This window comes from Eptesicus fuscus, chromosome 19 (assembly GCF_027574615.1).
Source record: "Eptesicus fuscus isolate TK198812 chromosome 19, DD_ASM_mEF_20220401, whole genome shotgun sequence".
Lineage (NCBI taxonomy): Eukaryota > Metazoa > Chordata > Mammalia > Chiroptera > Vespertilionidae > Eptesicus > Eptesicus fuscus.
In genome coordinates, this window is record NC_072491.1 from 4,911,703 (window position 1) to 4,924,303 (window position 12,601).

At 55.1% G+C, this 12,601-nt stretch overlaps 1 protein-coding gene across 2 annotated transcripts in view; it reads left to right on the forward strand.

Moving 5' to 3' along the window:
* The first annotated feature begins 214 nt into the window (after positions 1 to 214).
* The window catches only part of ASAP1 (ArfGAP with SH3 domain, ankyrin repeat and PH domain 1), a 219,984-nt gene continuing 207,597 nt past the window's right edge, over positions 215 to 12,601 (forward strand). Inside the window, exon 1 of one of the 2 annotated variants that reach the window (XM_054708233.1) lies at positions 215 to 391. The gene's annotated coding sequence lies outside the window, so the exon portion shown is untranslated. The remainder of the gene's footprint in view (positions 392 to 12,601) is intronic. The other variant, XM_054708234.1, reaches the window with a different exon arrangement.

A 12,601-nucleotide genomic window follows, 5' to 3' on the forward strand; every position in this document is an offset into this window, starting at 1 on the left:
CTTAGTCAGGATCCCGATTTCCTGTCGAAGTGTTTGGATTTCCTGAAACCCGCGCCCTCCGCTGCCGAGCGGGTTCGTCCGAGCCGCGCGCGTCGCTGCGGCCTCCTCCCCTCGGCACATGGTCGCCCGCCCCTTCCTGCGCCCGCCGCGCTCGCCCCCCGCGCCTCGCCTGGCCGCCGCCGCCGCGGGCGGGCACTCCGCGCTCGGGCAGCCCGGCCCGCGCCCCCGCCCCGCCCCGCCCCGCCCTCCGCGCCCGGCGGCGCCCCTGCGTTCCGCTCCGAGAGCCGCGATCGCTCGGCCGAGGGGGCCGGGGCGCGGGCGTGTGCGCCGCTGCCGGGGAGCCAGCGCGGAGCCCGCGATGGAATAATGCCCAGCGGCCCGCCAGGTCCCGGTGAGTTGCAGGCACCCAGACGGGCTCGGCGGGGTCGCCTGGGGTCGGCGGAGCCCCCGCCCGGGCCCCGCGTGGAGAAGAGCCGGGACGGGGCGCTGGGCCGGCCCTGGGCTGCATGCCCCTGTCCGCGGGGAGGGCTCCAGACCCAGGCTCTGCAGGGCCCCGAGGAGGCGCCGAGGTGGTGGGTTTTGGGGGGGGGGGGGGGTGGGGGGGAACCCGGGGGGTGGCTCCGCACGCCCTCCGAGAAGGGCTGAGACTGCGCGCCCGGCGGGGTGGCGGGGCCCCGCCAATGGGGGCCCTCCCGGCGCGGAGCGCGGGCCCGGGCATTGTCTCCCTGGCTCGATGGAGGAAAGTTCCCCGCCGCTCCTGGAAGGGCCGGCCCGGCCTCCCGGGCCCTCAGGTCCCCGCACCCCGGTCAGGCCGGGACCTCCGGGCCACTCGCTGGAAGCAGATGAAACCCAAGGGGAGGAAAGACTCCCGCTCGGGGCTTGGTGTTGGCTCCCGGGGAGACTGGGAAGTGGCGTGGGATGGAACGCGTGTACCATTGGGGGACCTGCTGCATTTCCTGAGAGCGACTTGAAGTTTGCAAGAAAAAAAGAAAGCCCCTGGCGTCCGGCGTTGTGCGGTTCCAGCCATCCCGAGCGTGCTTCTCGGGCATTCCTGAAGCGGTTTCCTTTCATAATTTATGTTTCCACTGGGCAGGGGGTGCAGGGCCCGGGCCAGATGATCGTTCACGCGACCTCTGCTTTCCCTGCGCCGATGAGAAAGAACAAGAACTTTCTCCCGCTTTTCCCACAGGCTCGGTCAGGTTGTCTTGGCATCGCTGGTTCTGGGATGACGGGCAGGGCAGGGCTGGGCCGCCGGGTAATTATTGTTTGGGATTGTCAAGCGTAACCGAGCATGGAGGCCAGTTTTCTCTCCACTGCAGCCTTTACCCCGGGGCCTTTCTGGTTTGCACTTGGAGGGCCGGAGTAAAGTAGGAAGATGCAGGTTGTCTGGAAGCATCAGATTTCAACTTCTAGGAAAGAAAATAAGGGTCTTGGAGAACCACTGTTTGAGCCCCTTCTTGTTATACAGAGGAGGCTGGGAGAGGTGCCGTGACTTACCCAAGGTCACGTGGCCCGTCTTTAGACTCCTGGCCTTTCTCCTCTCACTGTGTCAGTTTGTGATCTGTCAGACATGAATCATTTGGGAATGTCTTCTTTATAGGATCACCTTTCTGGTTTAGTGTCTTCTCTTGTTCTGTCTTGTCTATTACCGCTATTTTTTAAAATATAGGCTGTTATCTCAAACCGCATATGTTGAGATAAAGAGTTAAAAAAAAATTCTCCTAACCCATGCTGTTCAGCCACTAAATGGATTTGGAGATGCAGCCACCAAATGGATTTGGAATATAAAAATGGGTGGCTGATTACGTAGGGAATTACTTTTCTTGCTTTATGAAAAATAGAACCTCCCAGGTCCAAAAAAAGGGCAGCGTCTCAGCACACGGTGTACCCTGGGATATTCCCCAGACCTGATTCTCAGCCCTCCTGTCTCTTGTGAGCTAAGCAGCCCATCTATTTTCCTCCGAATGGCTGGGTTTTCAATTTTAGTATGAGATGATGTTGGAGAAAAAGGACTTTTTCACAAGCTTGCCATTTGGTGAAGGAAATTGAAATTCTCGCCACCTCCCCAATCCTCACCAGCCACAGGGAGCCAGGTTTTCAAAATCAGCCGGAGCCTTTCAGGCCCCCAAAGGACTGTGGGCATCCAAACGGGGCCCTGCCCGGTGCCTGGGGCGGACCCGCCTGCCCATCGGCATCTCCAGGCTGCTCCCGGGTGGCTGACTTGCCCTGGACCCTGCACCCCATTCTCATGTCCCCTCCTGTGTCGCTTCCTCCCACTTCTCTCCCACCCACTGCAACTGGCACGGGCTCGAGAAGAAGCCTTTTCTATGGGATGCTCGAGTCCTCCCCACAGAAGCAATGGTAACGGTGGCAGCTAGCACTTACGGAGCCCTTGCCGTAAGCCCTAGACGCGTCACCTCCTAAGAAGTCCCGAGGAGGGGAGGGAACCCCTCTGGGAGCCTTGCCCGGAAGGGACGGCGTTTTTCAGATTCATCTGGAATGGTCATGCCTCCTTCACCCAGTGTGCATGGCTGAGTGGCTCCCCCGTGGGAGGTGCCAGTTGTGCAAAGATGGATGAGGCCCTGGGTTCAAGGCCTTCTATTTCCAGCCTCATCTTTTCGGTGTCAGCCTCCCACGTTCTCTTTCCATTTGTCTGCTCCACATGCTGAGCAGGGTGGGAAGCCCCGACGGACCAGGGAGGGCCCTACCCTCGTGGAGCTTGTGTTCCAATAGAAGAGCGAGGCTAAAGAGGCACCTTCTAACAGATGAAAGGCTGTGACTCTTATTATCGAGGAAACACACGAGGCAGCAAAATCGTGACCAAAGGGAAGTGGGGTGGGAGTGGTCCCAGTTTGGCCAGGGAAAGGCTTCTCTGAGACCGAAGAGTCGGAAAGGAACTGGCCAGGCAGAGAGGTTGCAAGAGAGGGATCAGGATGTGCAGAGTCCTCTATGCACCAAAAAGCGTGATGTGCTCCTGGGAGTGAGGGGAGCAGGGGGAGAGCCGAGTGTAAGGGAGTGACGGGGGGAGTGGCATAAGGGGAGGTTTTAGAGGGAGACAGGGGCCAGATGACACAGCGGGTTCCAGGCCTGCTGGGGAGGTTCCTCCCACCCGTACAAAGGGAAGCCTCGGTGAGAGGAGGCTCAGGAGTGGGATTCGATTGACATTTTGAAGAGGTCACCGCTGGATGAACTGTTGATCACAGGGGACAAAGCGTAGACGCAGGGAGTCCAGTTAGGAGACCATTGCACTAATCCAGGAGCCATGGTCAGAGCTTGGGCCAGGTGTTCGGGGAGCAGGTGGAGGGGTGTCGCCTGTGAGACCTTGGAGGTAGAATTGATGGGCTTTGGCGATGGATTACATGAGGGTGAGGCAGGGGGAAGGGCTCCAAGATGACTTGTGGCTTGAACAGCGGGGTGTCACTTTGGGAGACAGGGAAGACTGGAGGAGGAACGTGCTCCTGCAGGGAACGGGCCTCCCTACTGGCCATGCTCAGGCATAAAGGTGGAGACGGCAGGCAGGCCTGAGGGCATGTGCCTGGATCCCAGAAGAGACCTGGGGGCTGGAGACCCTAACGCAGAAATGATCAGCCTGAAGCTAGCACCAGGGTGCTTGCCAGCACACGCACTGCGTCTCATTTCTCTAACGTTCTCCCCGCTGCCTGGAATATTCTGCCTCTCTTCCAGGCTAACTCCCACTCATCCTTTAAAATACACTCGTGTCTTTATCCCCTTGAAGATGCCTCTAACTCCCTCCCCCACTCCCAGGTCCCTGTGTGTACCTTCAGCCTAGTGTTCGGTGGAAGTGACCTTTTTACAGTATCTTGCATCTGTGAGAAACTTGGTAAAACTCTTGGAAGAACTCTGCCACATGGTAAGTGCTCAATACATGTTAGCTCCAGCTATTATTATTATCATCATTACTGAGGGGAGTTGGATAGGCATATCATTGAAAATTATGTTAGGGTAAGTCTGATGACAAATGGCGTATTCGTTTCTTCTTGCTGCTGGAACAGATTAAATTACCGCACACTTCGTGGCTTCACCAGCGCTAATTTATTCTCGTACGGAGCTGGAGGTCTGAAGTCTGCACGGAGTCTCCCTGGGCTAAAATCAGGGTGTTGCCTTCTGGAGGCTCAGGGGAAGACTCTGTTTCCCTGCCTTTTGCAGCTGCTCGAGGCCTGCATTCCTTGGCGCATGGTCTCCTTCCTCCATCTTGAAAGCCAGCAATCTTGGTCTTAGTCTGTATGCTCCCATCTTTCTGGTTTTCCCGTCGGGCTCCCTGTTCCACTTTTAAGGACCTTTTATGTTCTATCAGGCCACCCTCCCCCCTCTCCCTGACTCCCCTCACTCCCGGGAACACACCAAGCTCTCTTGTGCATAGAGGACTTTGCATATTCTGGTCCCTCTGCCTGGAATGCACTCCCCGTGTAAAATGATCTCCTTGGTTTAAGGTCCACTGATGAGCAACCTCCCTTCCATCTTCAGCTTACTTCCCCATGGCCATGTAGCCTGACGCATTCACAGGTCCTGGGGACTCGGATGGGGGCGCCTTTGGGAGCTGGCAAGGGAAGGAGCTCTGGGGAGAGGAGGCCAGGGGAGTCTTCCCAACAGCAGGGATGCGTGGTAGGGGTCAGTCTCCACTTGTATCCTGACTGTCCCCCCCAAGTTCATTCCTTCACGGCGATGTACTCATTCCTACATTCAAGCTCTTCCCCCACACCGGGCTCCACATGAGGAGTTGGAGTTGAGGATTCACCTCGCTGCGCTCTTGGGGGTGCAGGCCAAATAGTTTACTTTCACCCCAGGGACGCCCGCTCTTGTCACTCGGACTCATGAATGAATGAATTCACCAGCCCGTGGAAACGCTCTCTCGGCCCACCGACCCTGAGCCCACTCCCAGGACCGAGTGGGGCGCGTGATGGGTTGGTGCGCTCGCTAAAAGTCTGCTGTGGGTCATTCCCTGCACATCGTGAATCCCAACACCTGCACATTTCGTCCACCTAAAACCTTGGCCCCAGAGCCTCAGCCGGCATCCTCCACCTCAGCCAGCCCTCTTCCCCGAGCAGGAGGGTCAGGAAAGTGTGTGCCTCGGGCAGGACAAACCCAGCCTGACCCTCAGAGGGAAAATAACTGGAGGGTGAACATCCGGGGAACACACCACGCCCAGCCAGCGTGGCTCAGGGGTTGAGCGTCGACCTAGTAACCTGGAGGTCACGGTTCGATTCCCGGTCAGAGCACATGCCCGGGTTGTGGGCTTGATCCCCAGTGTGGGGCGTGTAGGAGGCAGTCGATCAGTGATTCTCATCATTGATGTTTCTCTCTCTCTCTCTCCCTCTTCCTTCCTCTCTGAAATTAAAAAAAGAAAACATTTTGCCCTAACCGGTTTGGCTCAGTGGCTAGAGCGTTGGCCTGCCGACTGAAGGGTCCCAGGTTCGATTCTGGTCAAGGGCATGTACCTTGGTTGCGGGCACATCCCCAGTAGGAGGTAGCTGATTGATGTTTCTCTCTCATCGATGTTTCTAACTCTCTCTTCCTCTCTGAAATTAAATATATATATATATATATTTATATATATATATTTTTTTTAAGAAAACACACTGTGATGTGTCACGTAGCCGTGGAGCTGTGAGGGCTAATTGAGACCAGATTTCGAACATCCTCTCAGTTATCTGGAGAAAATGGGCTTCTGTTTCAGAGACTCCCCAGAAACAGCCTGCTCCCTGCGACCATAGGCACTTTGGAGGGCCACGTTAGCTCTGTCGCCCGCCAGAGGGCTGGGTTGCAAAGAGACCCGGGCCCCTTACTGTCCGAGGTCCCCCTGCCAGCCCCTTCCGTCCCCATCCCTTGGAAATGTCACAAACCAGCTTGTCTTGTAATATTTTTGGCATTTCCTCTTCCTCTCCTCCTCTAAGGCAGGAAATGAGAAAGTGCACAGTTAGAAAAACACAAAAGTTAGCCAGCAGTGCCTTGCTCGCGGAGGGGTCTCAGTCGGAGTCCGGTTAAACGCAGGATAAAGAAGAGCGCCCGTCAGCGCTTCGCTTCCCCCAGATGTGGCAGCGGGTTCCGGAGACCAGGGGGGCGCAGGCTGCCCCTGGGCAGAACAGGAAGCAGAGAGCGTGGCTTCGCTTGCATTTCCCTCATCAGGGCTAATAATGAATTCCCCATTAAGGATGCTGCCTTCATAACGCCCTGCGTGTGGCAATACTGCGTGCCGATTTCACTGTAGTTTTGTGTCTAAACAGTTATCCTTTGGCGTAGAGATGCAGAAAGTGGTCTAGTAAAAGGAGATGAGAGATGCAACTTGCCCTCCAATGGTCAAGAAAAAAAATATATATATATTGTAAACATCATATGTGAGTGAGAATAAGAGAAAAGAGCAAATGGAGTAAAATACTGCTAATCATAGGTGAACGTGGCATATTGGGGTTCTCTGTGCTACTGGTATTATTACTCTTGACAGAGGACAGGATGGGTGAGTGGGGTGGCTGGTGGACAGAGGTTCCAGGGTCTCCCACGGACCCTGCCTTGCCTCTTCTTGCACGTTCTGTTCCGGGCGGAGAGGATGCTGGGAAAGCCTACCGCACAAGGATGCCGTTCTCCTCTGGAAGTGCCTTTGCTCAGATGGCTGCCTCACCTGCAGACTGAGCATCTCTTAAGGGGCGAGGGGAAGGGGCTCTGTGTCATTCCTCTTGCCCCCTTGTGCCCGGCACATGCAGATGACCACGTGCCTGGCCTTCCTTTGCTCAGCTGTGTTGCCACGTTTGTTGAATTTCCTCATCATTGAGTTTTTTGTTTTTTTTTTAAATATATATTTTATTGATTTTTTACAGAGAGGAAGGGAGAGGGAGAGAAAGTCAGAAACATCGATCAGTTGCCTCCTGCACACCCCCTACTGGGGATGTACCCGCAACCAAGGTACATGCCGTTGACCGGAATCGAACCTGGGACCTTTCAGTCCGCAGGCCGACGCTCTATCCACTGAGCCAAACCGGTTTTGGCCTCATCATTGAGTTTTTAACGCCTTTCCGACTCTGTTTTACTTCTAGAGATGTTCATTGGCTCTCTTTCGGATCATCCTGGCCGAATCCTTGGGTCGAATTGTTTCATTAGAGTTTCTCATTCTTACTTTATGCCTTTGTTTTTGTTTTTTAAAAATATGTATATTTTTATTATTTCAGAGAAGAAGGGAGAGAGAGAGAGAGAGAGAGAGAGAGAAACATCATTGATGAGAGAGAACCACTGATGGGCTGCCTCCTGCACACCCCACACGGGGGATCGAACCCACAGCCCGGGCATGTGCCCTGACCCGGAATTGAATCGTGAACTCCTGGTTCATACGTCGATACTCAACCACTGAGCCATGCTGGTTGGGCTCGTATCTCGGTTTTACACTGGCTGGCGTCCTCTTTCAGCTTGCTCTGGTACACCGGTGCTCTCATCTCCTGCACCTTCTGGTTTGGGCACAGCGGTGCATACCCCGGAGAGTGTCACTTCTCCTGGGTCCCGAACAAGTTTCTGTGATAACCTCTGGGCTCCAGACGCTTACACCCCGACTGGCAGTGTATGTTGGGGCTCTGCACCCATGCCCAGGGCTTGCTCTAACTGAAGGGCTACTCTTTCTGTCTGGTCAAGAGTTGGGCGTTGGGGAGCCGAGCTGGCTCCTGAATCATGTGATGTTCTTTCCTTAGAAGGCCCCTCTGGAATCCCACAAATGAGGGCTGAGCGGCAGCTGAGGGCCGCTGTGGGGCGGAGTTTGTGAATGGCCTTGCCTTCTGACCCTTGACCTTTTGTCCTCTGCGGCTGCTCCTCTGGGTGGAACTTGTGAGCCTCCAGTGATCTGTCCTTTCTGCCGGAGGTGATTTGGTGGGTGGACGGTAGAAGCACGTGTCACGATGCAGTGGGAAAACAGCTGACTTTGAAGTCAATAAAGACAGCCAGCCAAAACCGGTTTGGCTCAGTGGATAGAGCGTCGGCCTGCGGATTTAAGGGTCCCAGGTTCGATTCCGGTCAAGGGCATGTACCTTGGTTGCGGGCACATCCCCGGTAGGGGGTGTGCAGGAGGCAGCTGATCGATGTTTCTAACTCTCTGTCCCTCTCTCTTCCTCTCTGTAAAAAATCAATAAAATATATTTTAAAAAAAAAAAAAAAGACAGCCAATATTCATTGCGTGTTAATACATGGCAAACACTCAGCAGTTTTTGTATACGCACTCATTTAATCCTCATAATAACCCTAGGAAATAGGCATTATCTTTATCCTTATTTTATACAGGAGGAAATGGAGATACACAGAGGCCAGCTGACTTCCCCACGGTCAGGTGACTCATCGGTAGCAAGATTTGAAGCAGTGGGTCTGTGTTCGGTGGCCACACCCTTGACCGCGATGCATTATTATCTCTAAAGACTTGAACTTGAATTCCGGGCCCTCGTTCCTTGGGAAGAGTCTGCCTTTAGCCTCCTGAGCTTCAGCTTCCTTTTTGGTAGATTTTGTGAGCGCGTGCAGGTTTCCTTAAACGATGTTCAATAAAGCAGTAACAGCAAGTTGCTGAGGGCCGGGCACATAATTGGTCCTCACAAGAGTGAGTGGCTTCCCAACGGGATAAGCGTTCTCATTGGCATGATCAATGGGCAGCGGAAACGTGGAAGGACGTCCACGTCAGGTCTTCATTGCACGGACCTTGCCTGCAGGCCCGCCTCCGTGCCAGGCTCCTAGGGCACAAAGACGAAAAATCGAGGTCCCCGCACTAAAATTTCCTACAGGTGATTGACGAGAAGAGAAAGATGTGGAACTGCTTATAACTTTGGACTGATGTCCACACCATGGGAACGTTCCAGAAGAATAGCCACGCCTGTGCAGGGAAGGGAGACAGTGATCCCAGAGGGGTGGTCAGAGAAAGTTCTGGGGGAGGAGGTACCTGGGAGCGCACTCGTCCCCAGGAGGCAGGATCTCAGGAAGCGGACAGAGTGGGGAAGGTCGTTAAGGCTGAAAATAGCCGATCAAAGTCTCTGTGGTAGGAATGTGCTGGTGGTTATTTGGGCAGGAAAATATTTGCCCAAGGGGAAAGGTAAAACTCTGAGTTAAGCCCTAGCTGGTTTGGCTCAGTGGCTAGAGCATCAGACCACCGACTGAAGGGTCCCGGGTTCAGTTTCCGTCAAGGGCGTGAACCTTGGTTGCAGGCTCCATCCCCAGCCCTGGCCGGGAGGCGTGCAGGAGGCAACCAGTCGATGTGTCTCTCCCATCTATGTTCTTTCTCTCTGTCTCCTCCCATCCCCCCTTCCACTCTCTCTGAAAACGAATAGAAAAATATCCTCATAAACACACACAAAACTCTGAGTTAAAATAAAGCGCATTTGGGGTTTCTCTCTGGAACGGAGTCATCCTTGCTGTTTCCTACCTCTCCTCCCGCCAAACTCCTGATCTCGAAGAGCGAACTGCGTGCGGTATTGTTTATGGGTCTTTCCATAATAGTCTGCAGCGCGTTTCCTCTCCTAGGACAGTGACTTCCTCAGCCCGAAAATAGACCGGCCGGAGGGTGGAGACGTGGGATCTTTGCCCGCTCCTCCCCGTTGAACGGCGCACTTTGGAGGCGAGTGGGCAGGAAGGTGCCGCGGACGCTGTTGGTTGCTCATCGAACCCCCCCTTCCCCTTCTTCCCGGCCGACAGAACACCGATCTCCAGAAGTCCAGTCCCGGCCCCACGGGCGAGTCACTGCGGTCCTGTCCCCTCTGACAGTGACTGGTGTAGACACGGGGCAGTGTCCTGGCTCTGAAATATGAAGGGACGTTTGCTGGAGGTGGTGGGGAAAGAGCTTTTCTCCATCCCCAAGAGAGACGTGTAGACACAGCCCCTCCTTTGTCATGGGACACGGTCGGGTTGGGGCGTGATAACCTGGTTCTGTTGCTGCGTCTTGGGACCACGAGGGTGAGCATGTGGAACACGTCAGGGCAGAAAGATGGCAGGAATGAGACACCGGCCACCCTGCCTGTACCCTGTTTTGAGCTTTCTGTTACTTGTAGCCCCAAAACTGGTAAGCAGTGGGCTGGCCACTTCACAGGACTCCTAGATGATTCTGGGTCCCTGCACCCCTCCCCACGCCCCCTGCTTAGCCACCACTGTGTTTGAAGTCCACCACCAAATCATACACTTTTACACGTCAGCAGTCCTGCTCTTTTCAAAGAAAACTTTATTTGTATTGATGTCAGAGAGGAAGGGAGAAGGGGAGAGAGAGAGAAACATCAGTGACGAGAGAGAATCATGGATCGGCTGCCTCCTGCACCTCCCTCACCGGGGATTGAGCCCACAACTGGGCATGTGCCCTGACCAGGAATCAAACCGTGACCTTCTGGTTCATAGATCGACGCTCAACCATTGAGCCACGCCGGCTGGGCCAGTCTTGCCTCCCCGCCCCCCCGGCCCCCGCCTCCCCCACCTGAATTGCCCTTTCCCTACCTTCCCCACCTACCAAAGTCCAACTTCTTTAAAGTATGACTCAAACGTACCCTTTCTGTGAAGTCTTTCCTCATCCTCTCTGTTGTACTTACTGTGTTTTTTGAGTCCCTCCAACGCCTGTTGCCCTTCCCTCCCTCTCTCCTTCCTTCCCTCTCCCCTTTCGTTCTTTATTAAGTGCCTACTGTGTGCCAGCTCCTTTGTGAACAGGGCAGACATGCACAGCTAATCGTGAGCCAGTGTGTTAGCGTGGTCACCCGGGAACATAAGGTATTACGGGGTGCTTATGACGAGGTGCCTGACCCCACCTTGCAGGGAGGGTCACAGACTTGCTACAGGGTGTATCCTTGAGCTGAGTCCTAGATAATGAGTAGGAATTAGCCAGAAGAAGGGCAAAGGGGAGGGAGGGAAATGCTAGGTGTGGGGAACCGCTTAAACAAGGACGTGGACGGTAGAAATAGCACGGTTTGTGCTGGGAACTGATATGGCTGGACCCCAAGGTTTGAAAGTGGGTGCATTGGGGCGGAGAAGAAGGCAGGAGCCACGTCCTGAGGCCTGGGCTTTCATTCGGGGCCACTGAGGGGCCATTGAAGGCTTGAGGCCGGGGAGTGATGGGACTCTTGCCCTTTAGCAAGATGGTCCGGCAACACTGGACGGAATGGGCAAGGAGGTGAGGGCAGGGAATGGAAGCAGGGAGCCCTTGAGGATGAACCTGTGGGAGTGAGTGGCCAGGATGGACGGGGAAATACCTGGGCAGTGGGATGCGCTTGTTTGGGGACTGGACAGATGCGGGGCCCGGGAGGAGGGAGAGCCGTTGATGACCCTGAGCTTCTGGCTTGCCCACGAGGCTGGTCACGTCTGTGTCTGACAAGACTGCCACGCCCCTGGCCTGGGCCCGCCAGCCTGCGCATCCTCTCGAGAGCTGCCGTGCATGACGGGGCGACGGAGAAACATGTCTGCTCCTCCCTCCTGTCTTCCTTCTCCTCCCACGACCTCAGCTCTGCCTTTCCTGTGTAAGAGGAAGAGGAAATAGGGCTGTGACGGGGCTTCCCTGGTGTCCCTGCCTCCTAAGTCTGAGCCTGGAGCCGAGGGAGGACTTTCTCAGAGCCTGTGACCCATGTCGTTCTGTTTGTTCCTCTCCCAGACCAAACCAATTCGCAGCAGCCTGGCCTCAGTCCAGTCCATTCGGCCCCTCCCCACAGTTCCCGCGCAGGCCTGGCTCCCAGGTGACCTCCCCGAGGCGTCTGTCCTTTCCCTAACTCACCGCCCTCCCCTTAGTCCGTTCTCCAAGCCACTGCCGGGGGGGGGGGGGGGGGGAGGGTCTCCCTAAAACCTCAGAGGAGGGTCACCCTCATGCCCGACAAGCTTCAGCCCCGCCCTGTCCAATACCTGGGCGGTCAGATGAGAAAGAAAACAGCTGGCTTTTCAGCAGCTCAGGCCTGGTGTCAGCCTGGACGCTCGGTGTACTTGCTGAGTGCTCTTGGACAAGTCATTTCACTTGCTGAGCCTCCCTTTCTTCACCTGTGAAATGGATGAGTGATGTGTGAGTGAAAAAGAAAGTGCCTGCCTGAAACACACACACCCCCCACAGGTTTTCTTTCTCCCCTGAAGTCTAATTCATTTCAGTGAATCCTTCGTGCCCGCCCCACAGTAGACCAGATGTGTATCTTCTTAAAAAAATTATACTTTTATTGATTTCAGAGAGGAAGGGAGAGGGGAGAGAGAGAGGGAAACATCAATGATGAGAATCATTGATAGGCTGCCTCTTGCACGCCCCCTATTGGAGATGGAGCTGGCCACCTGGGCATGTGCCCTTGACTGGGAATTGACCTGTGACCTCTTGGTTCATAGATGGATCGATGCTCAACCACTGAGCCACAACAGCCGGGCCAGATGCATCTCTTGTGTTCGATGAGTGAATGATTCCTTCATTCTCTTTTAGCTGAGAGTTGGACAGCCTCTTGTTTGATAAATCTGAGGAATTCTTTCAAGTTGTCCTACAAGAACCAGAAGGAGTGGGGTCCTGACACTAGGGGGAGGGATTAATGTGGAGGACGAAATGGAGTTCAAGACTCCAGGGTGGCTTCCTGACCCCACGCCCCACGCTCTTTCCATGGCCCGCCCTATGACTTCCTGGGCAGCCAGGAGCCACCTC